The sequence below is a fragment of the Pelophylax lessonae genome, assembly GCF_965119305.1.
Source record: "Pelophylax lessonae genome assembly, chromosome: 9".
Lineage (NCBI taxonomy): Eukaryota > Metazoa > Chordata > Amphibia > Anura > Ranidae > Pelophylax > Pelophylax lessonae.
This window is the reverse complement of record NC_138776.1, coordinates 520,679-540,995: the sequence shown is the minus strand read 5'-3', so window position 1 is coordinate 540,995 and position 20,317 is coordinate 520,679. Positions and strand designations below refer to the sequence as shown.

At 51.4% G+C, this 20,317-nt stretch overlaps 1 protein-coding gene across 1 annotated transcript in view; it reads right to left on the bottom strand.

The window, feature by feature from the left end:
• The window catches only part of SCNN1A (sodium channel epithelial 1 subunit alpha), a 185,626-nt gene that overhangs the window by 140,530 nt on the left and 24,779 nt on the right, over nucleotides 1-20,317 (bottom strand). The window lies entirely within an intron of this gene.

Here is a 20,317-nt window from a genome sequence, read left to right as displayed (position 1 = left end):
GCGTGCCCCCTTCAAGGCGGAGTGACCAGCGTGCCCCCTTCAAGGCGGAGTGACCAGCGTGCCCCCTTCAAGGCGGAGTGACCAGCGTGTCCCCATCAATGCAGAGTGACCAGCGTGTCCCCATCAATGCAGAGTGACTAGTGTGCCCCCTTTAATGCAGAGTGACCAAGGTGCCCCCTTTAATGCAGAGTGACCAAGGTGCCCCCTTTAATGCAGAGTGACCAAGGTGCCCCCTTTAATGCAGAGTGACCAGCTGCCCCCATCAATGCTGAGTGACCAGTGTGCCCCCTTCAATGCAAAGTGACCAGTGCCAGTGATCTGTAAAAAAAAATAAATAATAACAATAATTCCACACAACTCACTTCAGGCTCTCTCTCTGGCCTCACTCCCCCTCCTTATTGCAGAATGCTGATGGGTGATGGATGATTGCTTGCTGAGTCTGACTCGCCGTGCGGCTGGCCTGCTCGTTCTCTGCTCTGCCTCCTCCTGAGTCCTGCCTGGTTCTCTCCCGCGCTGACTGCGCTGGGCGGCCGCTGCACAGGCAGTCCCTCCCCCAGCCCCAGACCCGACAGTCCCTCTCCGGCACGCCTGTCTCCCCCTCCACAGTGGGCGGCGCTGGCTCAGATTCAGTCTGGAGCTGAGCGGCGCCAAATGAGTCAGCCCAGGGGCAGAGGAGAGCCGCAGCCCGCAGAGCAGACTCAGCGGCGGGCGGCGGACATGGCGGGCACGAGGGTGATTAGGGTGTGCCTGGGCACACCCGGCACACCCCGTGCGCACGCCTATGAAGGATACCCAGAACTAATGGAGATTGTAAAAGGCAATCAGAGAGATCTGCCCAATTCAAAACTTAAATCCACACATGATTCATAAACCCAGACAGGAATGTGACAATAAAAATAAGTATATATTTGGATGAGAAATGTCGTACTGAACAAATTAAGGTCATACACGACCACACTAGCACATATAGAAGGGAAAATAGCTGTCAGATATTCCCTGGGTGACAAGTTTATCTGACCCACCCTGTGTTGAGGGGAGAGATAGAGAGATAGATAGAGATACAGATAGAGAGATAGAGATACAGATAGAGAGAAAGAGATACAGATAGAGAGAAAGAGATACAGATAGAGAGATAGAGATTCCTCATCCTTGGTGCATTGCTGGAGAACTAGACAAAGGAGCGAGAGACCTACCATCCTCAGTACATTGCTCGGGAGCTAGATGAAGGAGAGAGAGACCCACCATCCTTGTTACATTGCTGGGATACATTGTAATATTTCTCCTTGGTTTACTTGGTGAACGAATATAGCGCACACCCAGACTTATGACATCATCGAGGGTGTAGGTAGAGTCACTTGAAGAGGTGGAAGTGAAGCACTGGACTCAAATCTATAAATCAACCTAAGGTTGACCTTAACCTCCCTGGCAGTATGATTATGTCAGGAATTCTGTACCAAAAGCGGTACAATTTTTTGCATGGAAATTTGGCGTTATGTATTATAGGCCTACAATTCTTAGTAATTACTGACTTAAACCTGACCAAAACAAGACTCTAGTAGACATCCCAGATGTGATAAATTTGAAAAAAAAAAAAACGCATGAATTATAATCTAATCAATAATATAATTTTATTATATAATATATATATATATATATATATATATATTATATAATAAAATTATATTATTGATTAGATTATAATTCATGCGTTATATATATGTGTGTGTGTATATATATATATATATATATATATATATATATATATATTATGTGTTTGTGTTTTGTGCAATGTTTGAATTTCCCTCCCTAGTTGCGCTCCCATGCAGCATTGCTGCTGCAGGGGACGGAAACCAGGAAGTCCTCATACCGACGGACGAGCGGCTGGGATTTCGGCTGGCGATCACAGCAATGGTAGATCATCGCTGGATCGCCAGGAGAAGGTAAGAGACACTGCTGCTCGCTCTGCACATCTACCCCGAGCGTGACTCCGGGATACCGATAATAGCATGGAAAATCCACCCCGAGTCACGCTCGGGGATACAGCCAAGCAGGTTAAAGTAAAACTATGGGCAAATCTTTTACATTTTGGATGACGTAGGGGAGGGTTATAACCAGTTTGATTTTTTTTGCCATCTGTGTCCCTATTGAGGAGATTTCCCTCCGCTTCCTTTCCCACAGCCAAACACAAGTGAGAGAAAATCCCTGCAAACTTCTTGGGGACCCCCCCAGGTCAACAGAACTAGTATCCCCATTAGAAAATTTCCTCTCTATTCATTTTCTGGAGACAACCCAAAATTTGGGGTTTCTTTTTACTTTCACTTTAAATGATAATGGTAATCAGGGGAAATAGAGAGGGGGGGGATCTCCCTGACGGGGGCACAGAGAGCAATAAGAACCTAATAGGTGTTCTAATCCCTCGCCACTACATTCAACACTAACAGAAAAGTTTTGCCTTAAGTTATACTTTAATAACTTGAAATCGGTTTCACAAAACAGGGACCCCGCCAAGACAAAATGGATCCCCCAAATTGAGAAGTCAGCATATAAAGATGAACCATTAGGAGCACCAAACAATTGTCTCCGGGGTAAATAATAAGAAAGGCAGCGGATGTGTTTGAAGAGTCCACAGATAATCTCTTCATTAGGTCTACAACACAAGGAAACAGATAGAATTCCAATTCCATGAGAGGTCTACGCCTGAGCAGCCAAAATCAGCTCATCCCTAAAAAAAAAGAATGGCACCCAACACATTACGGGGTCCACAAACACCCCCTTCATCAGAACTACAATATAAATTGAAAAAGCAAATAATTCCAAATCCATGGCAATGTAAGAGAATTTTGGTAGGTAGGTTGCCCACAGTGGGGTATTTTTGTATTATTTTTTAGGTATTTCATTTTGCCCAGGTTGGGGGTAACGGTTAACTTCCAGCATCTTAGTTCCTGGGCTCTTTGTCATGGGCCGGCCCTCCATCTAGTGTGATATATAACAAGGAAGAGATTATTCAAGAGAACTCGGTAAAAGAAACTGCAAATTCTGGATGGACCCTCTGCACACGGCTATACACCCTTTCCAGCAAGCTATGCAATGAAAAACAGGGATATTTAGGTCACATATATTGTAATACATGCTTAAACTGGCCAACTACATCAAAGTAATCCCTCTTCTGGCCAGTCCTACTCTGCTCTACCACTGCAAATGCTACAGTGGACACCATGCCAACATGGGGCATAGACATTAGCACCTGATCGTTCAAATACATGAACAAGCTATTGAGATTTCAGCCGGTCAGTGACCAGACCTGAACCGAATAGATCTCCCCCACCTTGTGTCTCTATGCCCCATGTTGGCATGGTGTCCACTGTAGCATTTGCAGTGGTAGAGCAGAGTAGGACTGGCCAGAAGAGGGATTACTTTGACGCAGTTGGCTGGACTAAACATGTATTGCAATTAGTGCTGTCAAAATTAGCGCGTTAATAACGCATTAACTCAGATTCATTTTAACGGCGATAATTTTTTTAACGCGCGATTAATGCAGCGCGCATCACCTGTTTGCTGTTTGACCCGTGGCCTACGACGTCCAGACGAAGCTACGCAAGTTAGCCTGGCGGCACACCCCCTCATCGCTCCAAGCAAGCATCGGACGCCAGGAACCACGAGGAAGAGCGGAGACTGATGACAGCACGAGAGCGGACAGCGGAAGCAGACGCACTGACCTACAGATCGGCAGAAAGGTACATAATAAAGCATTCACCACACAGGGGTGAAGAAATGGCTTTTAGCCATCGGAGCACTGTTTCCACTTATATGCGGTACTGAACCGACGTTTATATAATAACGGCAATACAGCCATATTCTGCTGTCCCAACCAAGGAAATCTTGAGCGGTAGTTCTTACAGCCCTGCTTTCAATACTTAGATAAAACCACCCCTAAACGATTTCCTCGGAGCAACTCAATAAGAACAACTGCCCATACACAGTCACCAATTAAAATCGACGACCGATTGCCCAAAAGGAGCCCCTTCAAGAACATTTACGGCTATTAAAGCATGTTGTGATTAATATATGTATATCACTTTGATAGATGTCCAGTCTTCATCCTATGTTAAGTATGGTTTCACTAATAATAAACATGCATTTGCATAAAGCGTCTATTTGTCCACTCCCATGTTGATTAATGTATTCAAAACTTGAAAAGTATTAATTTAAGGTACATTTAGAACTGATACAAATGTGCGATTAATCGCGAGTTAACTCATGACAATCATGCGATTAATTGCGATTAAATATTTTAATCGATTGACAGCCCTAATTGCAATATATGTGACCTACAAATCCCTGTTTTTCATTGCATTGTTTGCTGGAAAGGGTGTAGCAGTGTGCAGAGGGTCCATCCAGAATTTGTAGTGTTAATATGTGGTCACACCCCTTTACCTGACAGTTTAAATAAGTGTACAAGCTTTAGGGACAGGTATATCTTTTCTCTAAGTAGAAGACAGACACCAGAACATGGAGCCTTAGTACCAGCATGTGAACCGTACAAGGTACTGCTGATCTTGGGGACTACTAGTCATGGGAACTCCCCAGCTATGGACTTACACCTGCGAAGGTATGCCTGGGCAGCCAAGTCTGTTAATTTAGGGTCAGGACTTTGTTATGCTTGTTGTCTGTTCTGCCATGAGAAGTTGTCAAGCCTGGTCTGAAGTCATTCTAAAGAGGGTTTATGGCGTATGAAAGAACAAGGCCAGTACAGCACATGGGATATGAAGCAAGGCTACTTCAAAAAGGGTTAACTCAGCAAGACACATGGAGGAGGAATGCAGTCGGTATGGATAACCAAGAAGCAGTGGAGTGTACAGCAGCCTGTCATGAAGTGCGTTACCCGGCACAGTGAGGGAGTCAGTGGCTCCCTCCCCAGAGGCCGTTTTCCCCAAAGTATCTGTGACCAAACCCGTGTTACCCATGTTCTGGCCGATGGGTGCGGGAGAGTTACATGAGGTCAGCGCTATGTGCTTGGCGGGACCCATTCTGTCACTGGGACTGAGGTGGCAGAGGTCCCCTGGACAAGTGGAGGGGGCTCGGGGTCAGCGGTGTCCCTCCTACTGCGGCCTATCACAGTTATGGTGTGTAGTGATACGGGACGGAAGGTTTTACAGAGGAACTTCATACAACTACACACATTACAAGCGCATCTTCAGGTTGGGGTTCCGCCATAATGTTTGACTTTACCATGAATGGGGCCCCTGCCTGGTCCCAGGCACTGACAAACGCATGCGCGGCGAAAGGACACCTGCAGGATCTGCCGCCCCACACCCACATATTACACATACAAAAATCTAAGCAACTAAATTCCTCTATTTTATTGGTCTCATATTTCCTTTTTTCATCCAACATCTCCAATGAAATCGATGCTTTTGGATCGCTTCGATTTTTTTATGTTTAATATTTTCTTACACTTCTAATGGCTTTGTACAATATTCCTGATGACGGGTTTGTGGCCCCGAAACGCATTGTTACCCTTTCTTACTGTTATTAGGGACGAGCCGATGGCTCAGTATGTGTACACCTCATATCCCCCAGAGCGGCCCGGCCCCCCCCTCACATCCCCCAGAGTGGCCCGGTCCCCCCCTCACATCCCCCAGAGTGGCCCGGTCCCCCCCCTCATATCCCCCAGAGCGGCCCGCCCCCCCCCCCCACATCCCCCAGAGCGGCCCGGTCCCCCGCTCACATCCCCCAGAGCGGCCGGGTCCCCCCCACATCCCCCAGAGCGGCCGGGTCCCCCCCACATCCCCCAGAGCTGCCGGGTCCCCGCTCACATCCCCCCAGAGCGGCCGGGCTCCAGCTCACATCCCCCAGAGCGGCCGGGTCCCCCCCACATCCCCCAGAGCGGCCGGGTCCCCCCCACATCCCCCAGAGCTGCCGGGTCCCCGCTCACATCCCCCCAGAGCGGCCGGGCTCCAGCTCACATCCCCCAGAGCGGCCGGGTCCCCCCCACATCCCCCAGAGCGGCCGGGTCCCCCCCACATCCCCCAGAGCTGCCGGGTCCCCGCTCACATCCCCCCAGAGCGGCCGGGTCTCCACTCTCGGACCACATATCCCACAATCCTTTCCTCTCAGCTGTGGTCTCTGCTAGCTCTGCATTCTGGAGAGAACACAATATCCAGGCTGAACACTAGAGGGAGACAGCCGTTGTTACACCATGACACAGGCAAAGTGAGGCAGCACCCTGCTACATGTATATACAGTATACAGTATATATCCACTCTGTGCTGGAAGGCGTCTCTCGTTCTCCCTCTGAAAGTTGAGGGCTGAACATAATTTCCTCCCATAGCCATGTATGCAGGGCTTCTCCTCTCAGAGGACTCCTCCTCTCCGAGTCACCCCTTGACTCCTCCCCCTACCCACCTCCGAGCACCGTCTCTTGGCTACACCCCCTACACACCTCCCAGTACCGCCCCTTTTAGTAAAAACAGAGCCAAGTATAATTTTGTGGTGATAAATAGTTTGTATGGAATTTGTTCATAACAAGAAAAGCAGTAAAATAGATCCTAGCAGCCCGCAACATTACACCCCTCCCCCAACAGTAAGTCCCTCCCAGCAACAATCGACCCCATGCAACATAAGACCCACCCCAGTAACAATAGATCACCCACCAATAACAATAGACCTCCCCAGCAAAAATAGATTCCCTCCAGCAGCCAGCAACAAAGACCCCTCCCAGCAACAACCGCCATAGATCCCCCACGAGCAACAGAAGGCCTCCCCAGCAACAATAGACACCCTTCCTCCACAAATAAAAGATGCCCTCCAGCGACAATAGATCCCCCAGCAAAAATAGATTCCCTACAGCAGCCAGCAACAAAGACCCCTCCTTTAACAGTAAATCCCTCCCAGCAACAACCGACCCCCCCCCCCAGCAACAATAGATTCCCCCAAGCAACAGAAGACCCCCCCCCCCCAGCAACAATAGACACACCTCCTCTGAAAAAATAGATCCCCTCCAGTGACAATAGATCCCCCAGCACACCCCCTGCACCCCTCATTACATGAACTCTGTGCTGGAGGTGCCGGAACTGCGTTCCCTCTGAAAAAAGCCCTGAATGCGTGTAATGTACCCCAAACCAGGGCCGGATTCATACAACAGATCTCATTCAGATCGCAGGGAAGCCGCAGAAAGTCAGTCCTTGGAATAGAAAGTCGACCAACACAAACTAAGAATATGCGACTCTGCACCAAGAAAGCGAAAACCAAACAGACGAGAGCTTGTCAGACAAGAGAGTGTCACCGGGTTCAATGTGCAACATCAGGGCAGTGGTGACATCTTTATCTGCAGAGCATCTCAGCCCCGGATCACACCGGTGCAATTTGGCATGTGACACTTGTGAGTCGCAAGACAAGTAAAAAAAAACACAATAATTTCCATGGAGGCTTTTCCAATCGATGCAAATCAGGTTACAGAGACTTTTAGATGCGACTTCAAGTCCCATAGAGTTTAAGGTTACATGAAAGTCGCACTGGAAATCTCATGACAATGGGGTTTTAGCAGTGTCACCCCGAGGCTTACAGACTCTTCATATCTGCGATAATAATCGCCCCTCCACCATTCAGCGTCTCCTTTGCAGCCTCTTCTGGGATTTTCTGGTAAAAAAACTTTTTATAAAAATGCCTAAAAAAATGTCATCTGGGGTTCAGCTTTAATTTGTCACCTAAAGACCATCGGAATCAGCGAAGTCAGTAAAATATTCTCCAAGCAGAGGTCCGAATCGCATGTTTGATCCTTCCCATCCCCCTCTCATCTTAGGCTAGGGACATCTTTGTGGGCAGGGGGGCAGTGCAAAATCGCATTCATTCCTGACCTGCAGAGAAACGCGCTGCACCTTAGCAGATGCTCAGGGGGTACCAATAATACTCAATGGCACCCCCACATTCCAACCTACAGCAGATTATCAGCCAAACAACAGAATGCTGCGACACTCTGCGGCTTGGAGAGACGCCATTCCAAAAACAAAGGACGTCTTTCCTTGCATTTCTTGTAGGTGGGGCATAAAAATTAATTGACTGCCCTACCTACGACGTGCAGGAGCCTCATCCCACAATCCTGTCCTTACATCAGCCCCCCCATATCAAACTCCCCCCTTCACAATACTGTCCTCAGCCCCCCCCCCATATTACTGTCCTCAGCCCCCCCCCCCCCCCAATATTACTGTCCTCAGCCCCCCCCCCCAATATTACTGTCCTCAGCCCCCCCCCCCAATATTACTGTCCTCAGCCCCCCCCCCCAATATTACTGTCCTCAGCCACCCCCCCAATATTACTGTCCTCAGCCACCCCCCCAATATTACTGTCCTCAGCCTCCCCCCAATATTACTGTCCTCAGCCTCCCCCCAATATTACTGTCCTCAGCCCCACCCCCATATTACTGTCCTCAGCCTCCCCCCAATATTACTGTCCTCAGCCTCCCCCAATATTACTGTCCTCAGCCTCCCCCAATATTACTGTCCTCAGCCTCCCCCCAATATTACTGTCCTCAGCCCCCCCCCAATATTACTGTCCTCAGCCCCCCCCCAATATTACTGTCCTCAGCCTCCCCCAATATTACTGTCCTCAGCCTCCCCCCAATACTACTGTCCTCAGCCTCCCCCAATACTACTGTCCTCAGCCTCCCCCCAATATTACTGTCCTCAGCCTCCCCCCCAATATTACTGTCCTCAGCCTCCCCCCAATATTACGGTCCTCAGCCTCCCCCAATATTACGGTCCTCAGCCTCCCCCAATATTACGGTCCTCAGCCTCCCCCAATATTACGGTCCTCAGCCTCCCCCAATATTACTGTCCTCAGCCACCCCCCAATATTACTGTCCTCAGCCACCCCCCAATATTACTGTCCTCGTCCACATCAGTGCCTGACCTCACAAATGCGCTTCTGGAAGAATGGTGAAACATTCCCATAGACACTCCTAAACCTTGTGGACGGCCTTCCCAGAAGAGTTGAAGCTGTTATATCTGCAAAGGGCTGGCAACTCAATATTGAACCCTACGGACTAAGACTGGGATGCCATTAAAGTTCATGTGTGTGTAAAGGAGGCGTCCCAATACTTTTGGTAATATAGTGTATATAGAGAGGTGTCCCAATACTTTTGGTAATATAGTGTATATAGAGAGGTGTCCCAATACTTTTGGTAATATAGTGTATATAGAGAGGCGTCCCAATACTTTTGGTAATATAGTGTATATAGAGAGGCGTCCCAATACTTTTGGTAATATAGTGTATATAGAGAGGTGTCCCAATACTTTTGGTAATATAATGTATATAGAGAGGCGTCCCAATACTTTTGGTAATATAGTGTATATAGAGAGGCGTCCCAATACTTTTGGTAATATAGTGTATATAGAGAGGCGTCCCAATACTTTTGGTAATATAGTGTATATAGAGAGGAGTCCCAATACTTTTGGTAATATAGTGTATATAGAGAGGCGTCCCAATACTTTTGGTAATATAGTGTACATTTGTAGGGACCCATCCCGGGTACGGCTCCCAATACTAGAGTTGGTGGTACCCGAGTGTAGTTGTGTGTCTCAGAGTCGGTGTTTGTTGCAGCCTCCTGATTGGTTAGGCCGGTACAAGGACCGTGGGACTCCTGGGTCCTGGCAGAAGGTATTGGATGTTTATATGTTGAGAAGTTAATTGAATTTGTTAATAAAGGGCTGATATGGCCGTCTCTCCATCTTAGAAGAAGAAAGAAAATCAGCGCCGCTGAGTGTGGCGGATGTAACTTTATTGCAGATCGATAACATAGACTTACATGGAAGCGGTTGTATATCTTCGTGGCTCTGGGGTCCCTTCCTGGTCCACAGCAGTTCCGTCCTCTGGCTGGCTGGCAGCTGGGAGATGATGCTGCGGAGGAAACCGATCGGTCTGACAAAGGAGCACTTCTGCGCATGCTCCGAAACGCGTTACCGCCACCTCCACGTCATCACGCTCGTGCGGTTCACCTGAGAGGCATGCGTTCCACCGCTGCCTCGGTTTGACCCAGTCCCTCCTATTGGTTCCCTCCGCAGCGTCATCTCCCGGCCAGCCAGAGGACGGAACCGCTGTGGACCAGGAAGGGACCCCAGAGCCACGAAGATACACAACCGCTTCCATGTAAGTCTATGTTATCGATCTGCAATAAAGTTACATCCGCCACACTCAGCGGCGCCTATTTTTTTTCTTGCCTGCCAGTAGAGATGTCCCAAACTATTGGCGAACATCGCTTGTTCACATTCGCCGCAGCGGGCGAACATATGCGATGTTCGGTCCGCCCCCTATACGTCATCATTGAGCAAACTTTGACCCTGTACCTCCAGCCAATCAGCATACCTCCCTCCCACACCCTCCCACCTCCTATAAAAAAGCAAGGACAGCCCCCCATCTTAGAGCAGGGAGAGGGCTGCTGCGGAACCAATAGCTAGGCCGGTGTTCTGTGTCCTCAAAGACTCATCTGCTGTAAGGACAGCCTCCTGACAGCACCCCAAAAAGCCCTTTTTAGGGCTGGTACATCAGCCTGCTTTTATTTTTATATATATATATTGCAGTTGCCTGCCTGTGTGTGAGAGGCCACAGGCCCACAGACTGTACTGTGCCCACTGCCCACCACTCATATAGGGTGGCACAGCACCTTGCAAATCAAAAAATAATTTTTAATAATTGCAGTTGCCTGCCAGTGAGTGTCAGGTCCACAGACTGTACTGTGCCCACCACTCATATACGGTGGCACAGCACCTTGCAAATTAAAAAAATATATATTTTTTATTATTGCAGTTGCCTGGGTGCCAGTGACTGTCAGGTCCACAGAGTGTACTGTGCCCACTGCCCAACACTCCTATAGGGTGGCACAGCACCTTGCACTCATAGTACCACAAATCTAAAAAAAATGACAGGCAGAGGCAGGCCACCCCGCAAGGGCCGTCGTGGTCGTGGTGCTGTGATTTCCTTAGGCTCTAGAATAATGCCCAGTGTTCAGAGGCCACCACAGACCCTGAACTCAAAAAATTCTGAGGCCATAGTTGACTGGCTTACACAGGACACCCAATCGTCTACAGCTTCCGCTCGGAACCTTAATGCACCATCCTCCTCCAGCTCAGCTTCGGGCACCTCTCAATTTACCACTCGCCAGCCCGCCGGCACCACCACCAACACTAGCACCACAGCCGCTTCACTTGATCCGTCAGAGGAGTTATTTTCACATCAGTTGGAAGAAATAAGTGATGCGCAACTATTAGTGCCAGAGGATGTAGATAACGGGGATATGTCTCAGTCAGGCAGCATTATACACATGGACGTACATTGTGATGATGATGATGTTGTACCTGCTGCTGCTGCCTTTGCTGAGTTGTCAAGTGAAGCGGCTGATGATGACGATGTGTCTGTGGATGTCACCTGGGTGCCTGCTCGAAGAGCAGAAGAAGAGGGGGAAAGTTCAGATGGGGAGACAGAGAGGAGGAGGAGACGAGTTGGAAGCAGGGGGAGGAGGTCATCGCAAGGAGCTAGTGGCGCAGTCAGACAGCATGTAGATTCGGCACCCGGGGTCAGCCAGACAGCACGCCAATCAACGCAAGCTGTTGCCACCACCAGAATGCCGTCCTTGCAAAGCTCAGCAGTGTGGCATTTTTTTTGTGTGTCTGCCTCTGATATCAGCGATGCCATTTGTAACCTGTGCCAAAAGAAACTGAGTCGTGGGAAGTCCAACACCCACCTAGGTACAACTGCTTTGCGAAGGCACATGATCTCACATCACAAACGCCTATGGGATCAACACATGAGTAAAAGCAGCACACAAACTGAAAGCCACCATCCTCCTCCTGGTCCAGCATCTTCAGCCACGTCAACCACTGCTGTCCTCCATGCCCCCTATCAACAACCCGCCCCTCCGCCTCTCACCTTCAGCAGTTCCTGCTCGTCACCTGCCCACAGTCAGGTGTCTGTCAAGGAAATGTTTGAGCGCAAAAAGCCAATCTCGCAGAGTCACCCCCTTGCCCGGCGTCTGACAGCTGGCTTGTCGGAACTCTTAGCCCGCCAGCTTTTACCATACAAGCTGGTGGAGTCTGAGGCCTTCAAAAAATTTGTCGCTATTGGGACACCGCAGTGGAAGGTACCCGGCCGAAATTATTTTTCACAAAAGGCAATCCCCAACCTGTACTCTATTGTGGAAAAGGAAATCATGTCACGTCTGGCACCAGGGCCGGCCCTACCATGGGTCCCGGTGGGACCATGGGACCCAGGCGGCACTTAGAGAGGGGCGGCCCCCGGCCGCCTCTTCTCTTCTTCAGCTTTTCCAAAAAAAAAAAAAAAAAAAAGGTCATCGGCCGCCGGCCGGCCTGACAGGCACTCTGCGCAAGTGCGCATGCCCTGCCGCCGCCGCTCGGAAATGCAAACATTCGGCTATTTCCGGGTGATCGGTACACAATTGCGCAGACTCGGGTCACTCAGTTGGAGTTGCAGTGGAAGCGGGCGGCGCCCCTGGAGGGGAAGCGGGGGAAGGTCTGAACCGTCACGCGGAGCCACAAGCTGGAAGAGCTGCTGAGGACCCCGGAGAGACCCACCGAGACCGGAACACCCTCCCCCCATCACCCCGGGGACCGAGCGGGAAGAAGAGGAGCCGCCCGGAGATCCCCCGACCCGACCGGAGTGCCAGGAAGAGGCTCCGCCTACCGGGGGCGAGGAGGAGGTACCAACCACTACTCCCATCATACCCCCCACAACTACTCCCATCATACCTCCCCACCACTACTACCATCATACCCCCCACTACTACCCCCATCATACCTCCCCGCCACTACTCCCATCCTACCCCCCACTACTACTCCCATCATACCTCCCCACCACTGTTCCCATCATACCTCCCCACCACTACTCCCATCATACCCCCCACTACTACTCCCATCATACCTCCCCACCACTACTCCCATCATACCTCCCACTACTACTCCCATCCTACCCCCCACTACTACTGCCATCATACCTCCCCACCACTACTCCCATCATACCCCCCACTACTACTCCCATCATACCTCCCCACCACTACTCCCATCATACCTCCCACTACTACTCCCATCCTACCCCCCACTACTACTGCCATCATACCTCCCCACCACTACTCCCATCCTACCCCCCACTACTACTGCCATCATACCTCCCACTACTACTCCCATCCTACCCCCCACTACTACTCCCATCATACCTCCCCACCACTACTCCCATCATACCCCCCACTACTACTCCCATCCTACCCCCCACTACTACTCCCATCATACCCCGTTCCACTACTACTCCCATCATACCCCCCACTACTAGTCCCATCGTGCCCCCCATGTTCCACTACTAGTCCCATCGTGCCCCCCATGTTCCACTACTAGTCCCATCATGCCCCCCATGTTCCACTACTAGTCCCATCGTGCCCCCCATGTTCCACTACTAGTCCCATCGTGCCCCCATGTTCCACTACTAGTCCCATCGTGCCCCCCATGTTCCACTACTAGTCCCATCGTGCCCCCCATGTTCCACTACTAGTCCCATCATGCCCTCCATGTTCCACTACTAGTCCCATCATGCCCCCCATGTTCCACTACTAGTCCCATCGTGCCCCCCATGTTCCACTACTAGTCCCATCGTGCCCCCCATGTTCCACTACTAGTCCCATCGTGCCCCCATGTTCCACTACTAGTCCCATCGTGCCCCCCATGTTCCACTACTAGTCCCATCGTGCCCCCCATGTTCCACTACTAGTCCCATCGTGCCCCCCATGTTCCACTACTAGTCCCATCGTGCCCCCCATGTTCCACTACTAGTCCCATCGTGCCCCCATGTTCCACTACTAGTCCCATCGTGCCCCCACATGTTCCACTACTAGTCCCATCGTGCCCCCATGTTCCACTACTAGTCCCATCATGCCCCCCATGTTCCACTACTAGTCCCATCGTGCCCCCATGTTCCACTACTAGTCCCATCGTGCCCCCCATGTTCCACTACTAGTCCCATCGTGCCCTCCATGTTCCACTACTAGTCCCATCATGCCCCCCATGTTCCACTACTAGTCCCATCGTGCCCCCCATGTTCCACTACTAGTCCCATCGTGCCCTCCATGTTCCACTACTAGTCCCATCATGCCCCCCATGTTCCACTACTAGTCCCATCGTGCCCCCCATGTTCCACTACTAGTCCCATCGTGCCCCCCATGTTCCACTACTAGTCCCATCGTGCCCCCATGTTCCACTACTAGTCCCATCGTGCCCCCATGTTCCACTACTAGTCCCATCGTGCCCCCCATGTTCCACTACTAGTCCCATCGTGCCCCCATGTTCCACTACTAGTCCCATCGTGCCCCCATGTTCCACTACTAGTCCCATCGTGCCCTCCATGTTCCACTACTAGTCCCATCATGCCCCCCATGTTCCACTACTAGTCCCATCGTGCCCCCCATGTTCCACTACTAGTCCCATCGTGCCCCCCATGTTCCACTACTAGTCCCATCGTGCCCCCATGTTCCACTACTAGTCCCATCGTGCCCCCATGTTCCACTACTAGTCCCATCGTGCCCCCCATGTTCCACTACTAGTCCCATCGTGCCCCCATGTTCCACTACTAGTCCCATCGTGCCCCCATGTTCCACTACTAGTCCCATCGTGCCCCCACATGTTCCACTACTAGTCCCATCGTGCCCCCCATGTTCCACTACTAGTCCCATCGTGCCCCCCATGTTCCACTACTTGTCCCATCGTGCCCCCCATGTTCCACTACTAGTCCCATCGTGCCCCCCTCAATTACTACTCCCCTCATCTCTCCACCCCCCCCCCCCACACACACTACTACTCACATTGTCTCCCCCCTCCCACTACTCACATCTCCTCATACACTACTACTCCCATGCATCTTCCCCCCAGGGCCGGACCTACCATGGGTCCTGGTGGGACCATGGGACCCAGGCGGCACTTAGAGAGGGGCGGCCCCCGGCCGCCTATTCTCTTCTTCGGCTTTTCCAAAAAAGAAAAGGTCCGCGGCTGGCCTGACATGCACACTGCGCATGCGCCGCCACCACTCGGAAAAGCCCGTAAACGTTCGGCTATTTCCGGGAATAGCCGAACATTTACGGGCTTTTCCGAGTGGTGGCGGCGCATGCGCAGTGTGCATGTCAGGCCGGCCGGCCGCGGTCCTTTTTTTTGGTGCCGGGCGGCGCCATTTTTATCAATCCAAGCCAATCCTAAGGCGCCCTTTTGGAACAGGTAAGTGAGACTGCTCCACACACAGCCACACTACCTGCCATTATGCAGGGCTGCAGGCATACTACAGAAGATGCAGTGCTGCGGGCATGGTACATGCCCACAACACTGCATCTCCTGTAGTATGCCCGCAGACCCGCATTCTCCTCTACCATGCCCGCAGTACTGCATTCTCTTGCACCATGCCCACAGCCCTGCATTCTCCTTTACCATGCCTACACCCTGCATTTCCCTGTACCATGCCCGCAGCCCCGCATTCTCCTGTACCATGCCCGCAGCCCTGCATTCTCCTGTGCCATGCCCGCAGCCCTGCATTCTCCTGTACCATGTCTGCAGCCCCGCATTCTCCTGTACCATGCCCGCAGCCCTGCATTCTCCTGTACCATGTCCGCAGCCCTGCATTCTCCTGTACCATGTCCGCAGCCCTGCATTCTCCTGTGCCATGCCCGCAGCCCTGCATTCTCCTGTACCATGTCCGCAGCCCCGCATTCTCCTGTACCATGCCCGCAGCCCTGCATTCTCCTGTGCCATGCCCGCAGCCCTGCATTCTCCTGTACCATGTCCGCAGCCCTGCATTCTCCTGTACCATGTCCGCAGCCCTGCATTCTCCTGTGCCATGTCCGCAGCCCTGCGTTCTCCTGTACCATGCCCGCAGCCCTGCATTCTCCTGTACCATGTCCGCAGCCCCGCATTCTCCTGTACCATGCCCGCAGCCCTGCATTCTCCTGTGCCATGCCCGCAGCCCTGCATTCTCCTGTACCATGCTCGCAGCACTGCAGGGCACTGTGGCACTATAGACAGTAGAAAGCCTGGTGCGCTCATCTGCCCAGTGTCTACTGCTCTGTCCTGCTCCTGCTGTCACTCCGTACACTCACACTCCTCTAAATGTTTTCATAGTCCTATAGAATGTGGGGGCCTCTTGGAGGGCGTGAATTTTTTTTTTTGGGGGGGGGGGCAGCATTTCATTCTCGGACCCAGGCAGCACAATGTCTTGGGCCAGCCCTGTCTGGCACACAGTGTTGGGGCAAGGGTCCATCTGACCACTGATAGCTAGTCTGCAAAGCACGGTCAGGGCAGGTATATAACTTACACAGCGCATTGGGTAAACCTGCTGGCGGCTGCCAAGCATGGAATGCGTGGCTCTGCTGCAGAGGAGTTGGTGACACCGCCACGACTTGCAGGCAGGCCTGCTGCCACCTCCTCTACTCCTCCTACTCCATCCTCTTTGCTAACCTCCTCGGCTGAGTCCTCTTCTGCTGTTGCGTCTTGCTCCACACCAACTGCACCCCCCCAGCTCCCCAGGGGCTATTCCACATGCCGGATACGACAGTGTCACGCTGTCTTGGGGTTGACTTGCCTGAAAGCAGAGAGTCACACCGGACCAGCACTACTGTCCGCCCTGAATGCACAGGTGGATCAGTGGCTGACCCCGCACCAACTGGAGATCGGCAAAGTGGTGTGTGACAACGGCAGCAATTTGTTGGCGGCATTGAATTTGGGCAAGTTGACACAGGTGCCGTGCATGGCACATGTGTTGAATCTGATTGGCACAGGTGATGGTATAAGCATGGCACAGGTGATGGTATAAGCATGGCACAGGTGATGGTACAGGCATGGCACAGGTGATGGTATAGGCATGGTACAGGCATGGCACAGGTGATGGTATAGGCATGGCACAGGTGATGGTACAGGCATGGCACAGGCAATGGTACAGGCAATGGTACAGGCATGGTACAGGCATGGCACAGGTGATGGTATAGGCATGGCACAGGTGATGGTATAGGCATGGCACAGGTGATGGTACAGGCATGGCACAGGTGATGGTATAGGCATGGTACAGGCATGGCACAGGTGATGGTATAGGCATGGCACAGGTGATGGTACAGGCATGGCACAGGCAATGGTACAGGCAATGGTACAGGCATGGCACAGGTGATGGTATAGGCATGGCACAGGTGATGGTACAGGCATGGCACAGGCAATGGTACAGGCAATGGCACAGGCATGGTACAGGCATGGCACAGGTGATGGTATAGGCATGGCACAGGTGATGGTATAGGCATGGCACAGGTGATGGTACAGGCATGGCACAGGTGATGGTATAGGCATGGTACAGGCATGGCACAGGTGATGGTATAGGCATGGCACAGGTGATGGTACAGGCATGGCACAGGCAATGGTACAGGCAATGGTACAGGCATGGCACAGGCAATGGTACAGGCATGGCACAGGTGATGGTATAGGCATGGCACAGGTGATGGTACAGGCATGGCACAGGTGATGGTACAGGCATGGCACAGGCGATGGTATAGGCATGGCACAGGCGATGGTACAGGCATGGCACAGGCGATGGTACAGGCATGGCACAGGCGATGGTACAGGCATGGCACAGGTGAGGTCACAGGTCGGCTTCAATCACTTACCTGCTCTTCTCCTGGGCTGCCTGCGAGACGTCCACGGCGCTGCTCCTCTCCTCTCGTCCTCTTATGACGGCGGCGGGATTCCGGGAACCGTCCACGGCGCTGCTCCTCTTGTCCTCTTCTGTCTTCCTCTTCTGACTCTTCAGATCCGTCCGGCGGGAAGGAGATCAGGCGGTGACGGTGCGTGACTGACGCACGCACCGGCACCGCCCCCATTGCGATGTCAGCGGGGTCAGCAATCGGATGTCCTGGATGATGATTGGTCCAGGCTGGAGACTGGACCAATCACAGCCAGGATATCACGAAAGTGGGGGTGTCCTAGCGCTATGACCTGCGCCCAGGTTACGCCCCAGAAGGCAGCCAATCGGGACTGACAGTGGGGGATGCATTTGACTAAAAAAGGCCTGATGAGATGCCTTGGGCTAAAAATGGTCCACATGCTGCTGTATTTAATCTCTGCATGCCGGATGACTTACGTGACGTCTCCGCCACCAACTACGGTTCAAGCCGCAATGTTTTAGTGAACTTTCTGCCTTGAAAACTTCAACTTTTCAGGCCGCTGCTACAGCAGCGGATGCAACAATACCTAATTTTTCATGCATGTGTACATGCCTAATTTTTCTGGCCTCTGGTGCTACACTGTGGCTGCAAAAAAACAAAACACAAAAAAAAGGCACATACATGTGTCAATTCCCCTTCGTGATCGTTACCTTGTCGTGGTGAAGGGGCTTGCGTATCACAATGAAGCGATCACCTCTAGGATTGTGTTGGCACACCCCAGATGATAAGGTCATTGCTTCATTGTGTACAGACCAAAAGCGATCCGCGGGATAATTTTTCATAGAAAATACATTTATTTTCTTTATGATCATCTTGGGTGATCATTAAAGCTTACTAGGCCAACAATGGGCCCCGCACTGCAGAATCATTGTTTTCTGGGTCACTTAATTGTCACAGAACTACCTCAGCACGACCATAGGCTTTGAGAAACCGCCATCGCCTGCAATCTCCCAAACGTGCGCATGAGCACAGTCATCGCTACACCAAGATTGACGCATAGAGGAACTATTGACAACTCTTTGCGCTTGTCTAAAATCTATTCCATACACCGGCCCCTGATAGGGATTAACTACCTCAATACCGGGCACTTAAACCCCCTTCCTTCCCAGACCAATTTTCAGCTTTTAGCGCTGTTGCATTTTGAATGACAATTGTGCGGTCATGCAACACTGTACCTAAACCAAATTTATGTCATTTTTTCCCCACAAATAAAGCTTTCTTTTGGTGGTATTTGATCACCGCAAGGTTTTTTTTCCTTTTTGCTACACAAATAATAAAAGACCGAAAAGTTTGAAAAAAAAAAAAAAAAAGTTTTTTTGTTTAGGTTATAAAATGTTGTAAATAGATATGTTTTTTCCTGCACTGATGAGCACTGATGACGCCGCACTGACAGGCACTGATGAGGAGACACTGATGGGGTGGCACTGATATGCAGCACTGATGGGCACTGATAGGTAGCACTGATATGCAGCACTGATGGGCACTGATATGTGGCACTGATAGATAGCACTGATATGCAGCATTGATGGGCACTGATAGGCAGCGCTGATGGGCACCGATAGGCAGCGCTTATGGGCACTGATCGGCGGCACTGATGGGCACTGATAGGCGGCACTGATGGGCACTGATGGGTGGCACTGATGGGCAATGATAGGCAGCACTGGTGGGCAATAATGGGCACTGGTGGGTGGCACTGATAGATGGCAATAACGGGCACTGGTGGGCAGCACTGATAGATGGCATTGGTGGGCAGCACTGATAGGGGGGCACCATTGGCAGGCTCTCTGAGCCCTGTTTGCCATCCCTGGTGGCCATGGTGGGCATCCCTGGTGGTCATGGGTGGGCATCCCTGGTGGCTCTAGTGGCACCCCCTCCCCCCAGGGCTGCACTGGTAATCAATCATCTGATTACCAGCACAGACCCCCCCTGTGATCAGTGAGTAATTAGAAATACTCACTGATCACCCAGGCTGCAGAATCGATCCTCTTCTCTTCTCCTCACTGACAGGATCTGTCAGGAGGAGAAGAGATCGAAGCCGTTACAACGGCTGTATTGACATTACATGACGGCTGTGATTGGTCACAGCCGTCATGTGATCAGGAGGGCCAATCACAGGGCCCTCCTGCCGAGTGATGTTGCTCTGTGTCCTAGGGACACAGGCACATCGAGATCGCGCCGCTGCGCGTGCCTGCGGAGGAGCAATCTCTCTCCTTCTGAAGGACGTTCCGGAACGTCCGATCAGAAGGACGAGACTCCCACCCAGCCGTATATGTACTATGGCCCGGGTGGGAGGTGGTTAAACTGCTAAGAATAGCACTACTTAACACATCACTCATATAGGATGGCACAGTACATTGCACGGCGCACGCACAGTGCCCAAAACTGGAAGTAAGAGGACTGACCAACCATCTTTTTCCATCTCCCGATTCCTAAAATCTATTCCATACACCGGCCCCTGATAGGAGACGTAACGTAACAGGGATTAAACTGATAAGAACAGATTTTACTTTAAAAAAAAAAAAAAAAAAAAAAAACAGAGGACAGCCTCTGCGGAGCTGGGTATTTTTTGGCCGCGTTACTGAA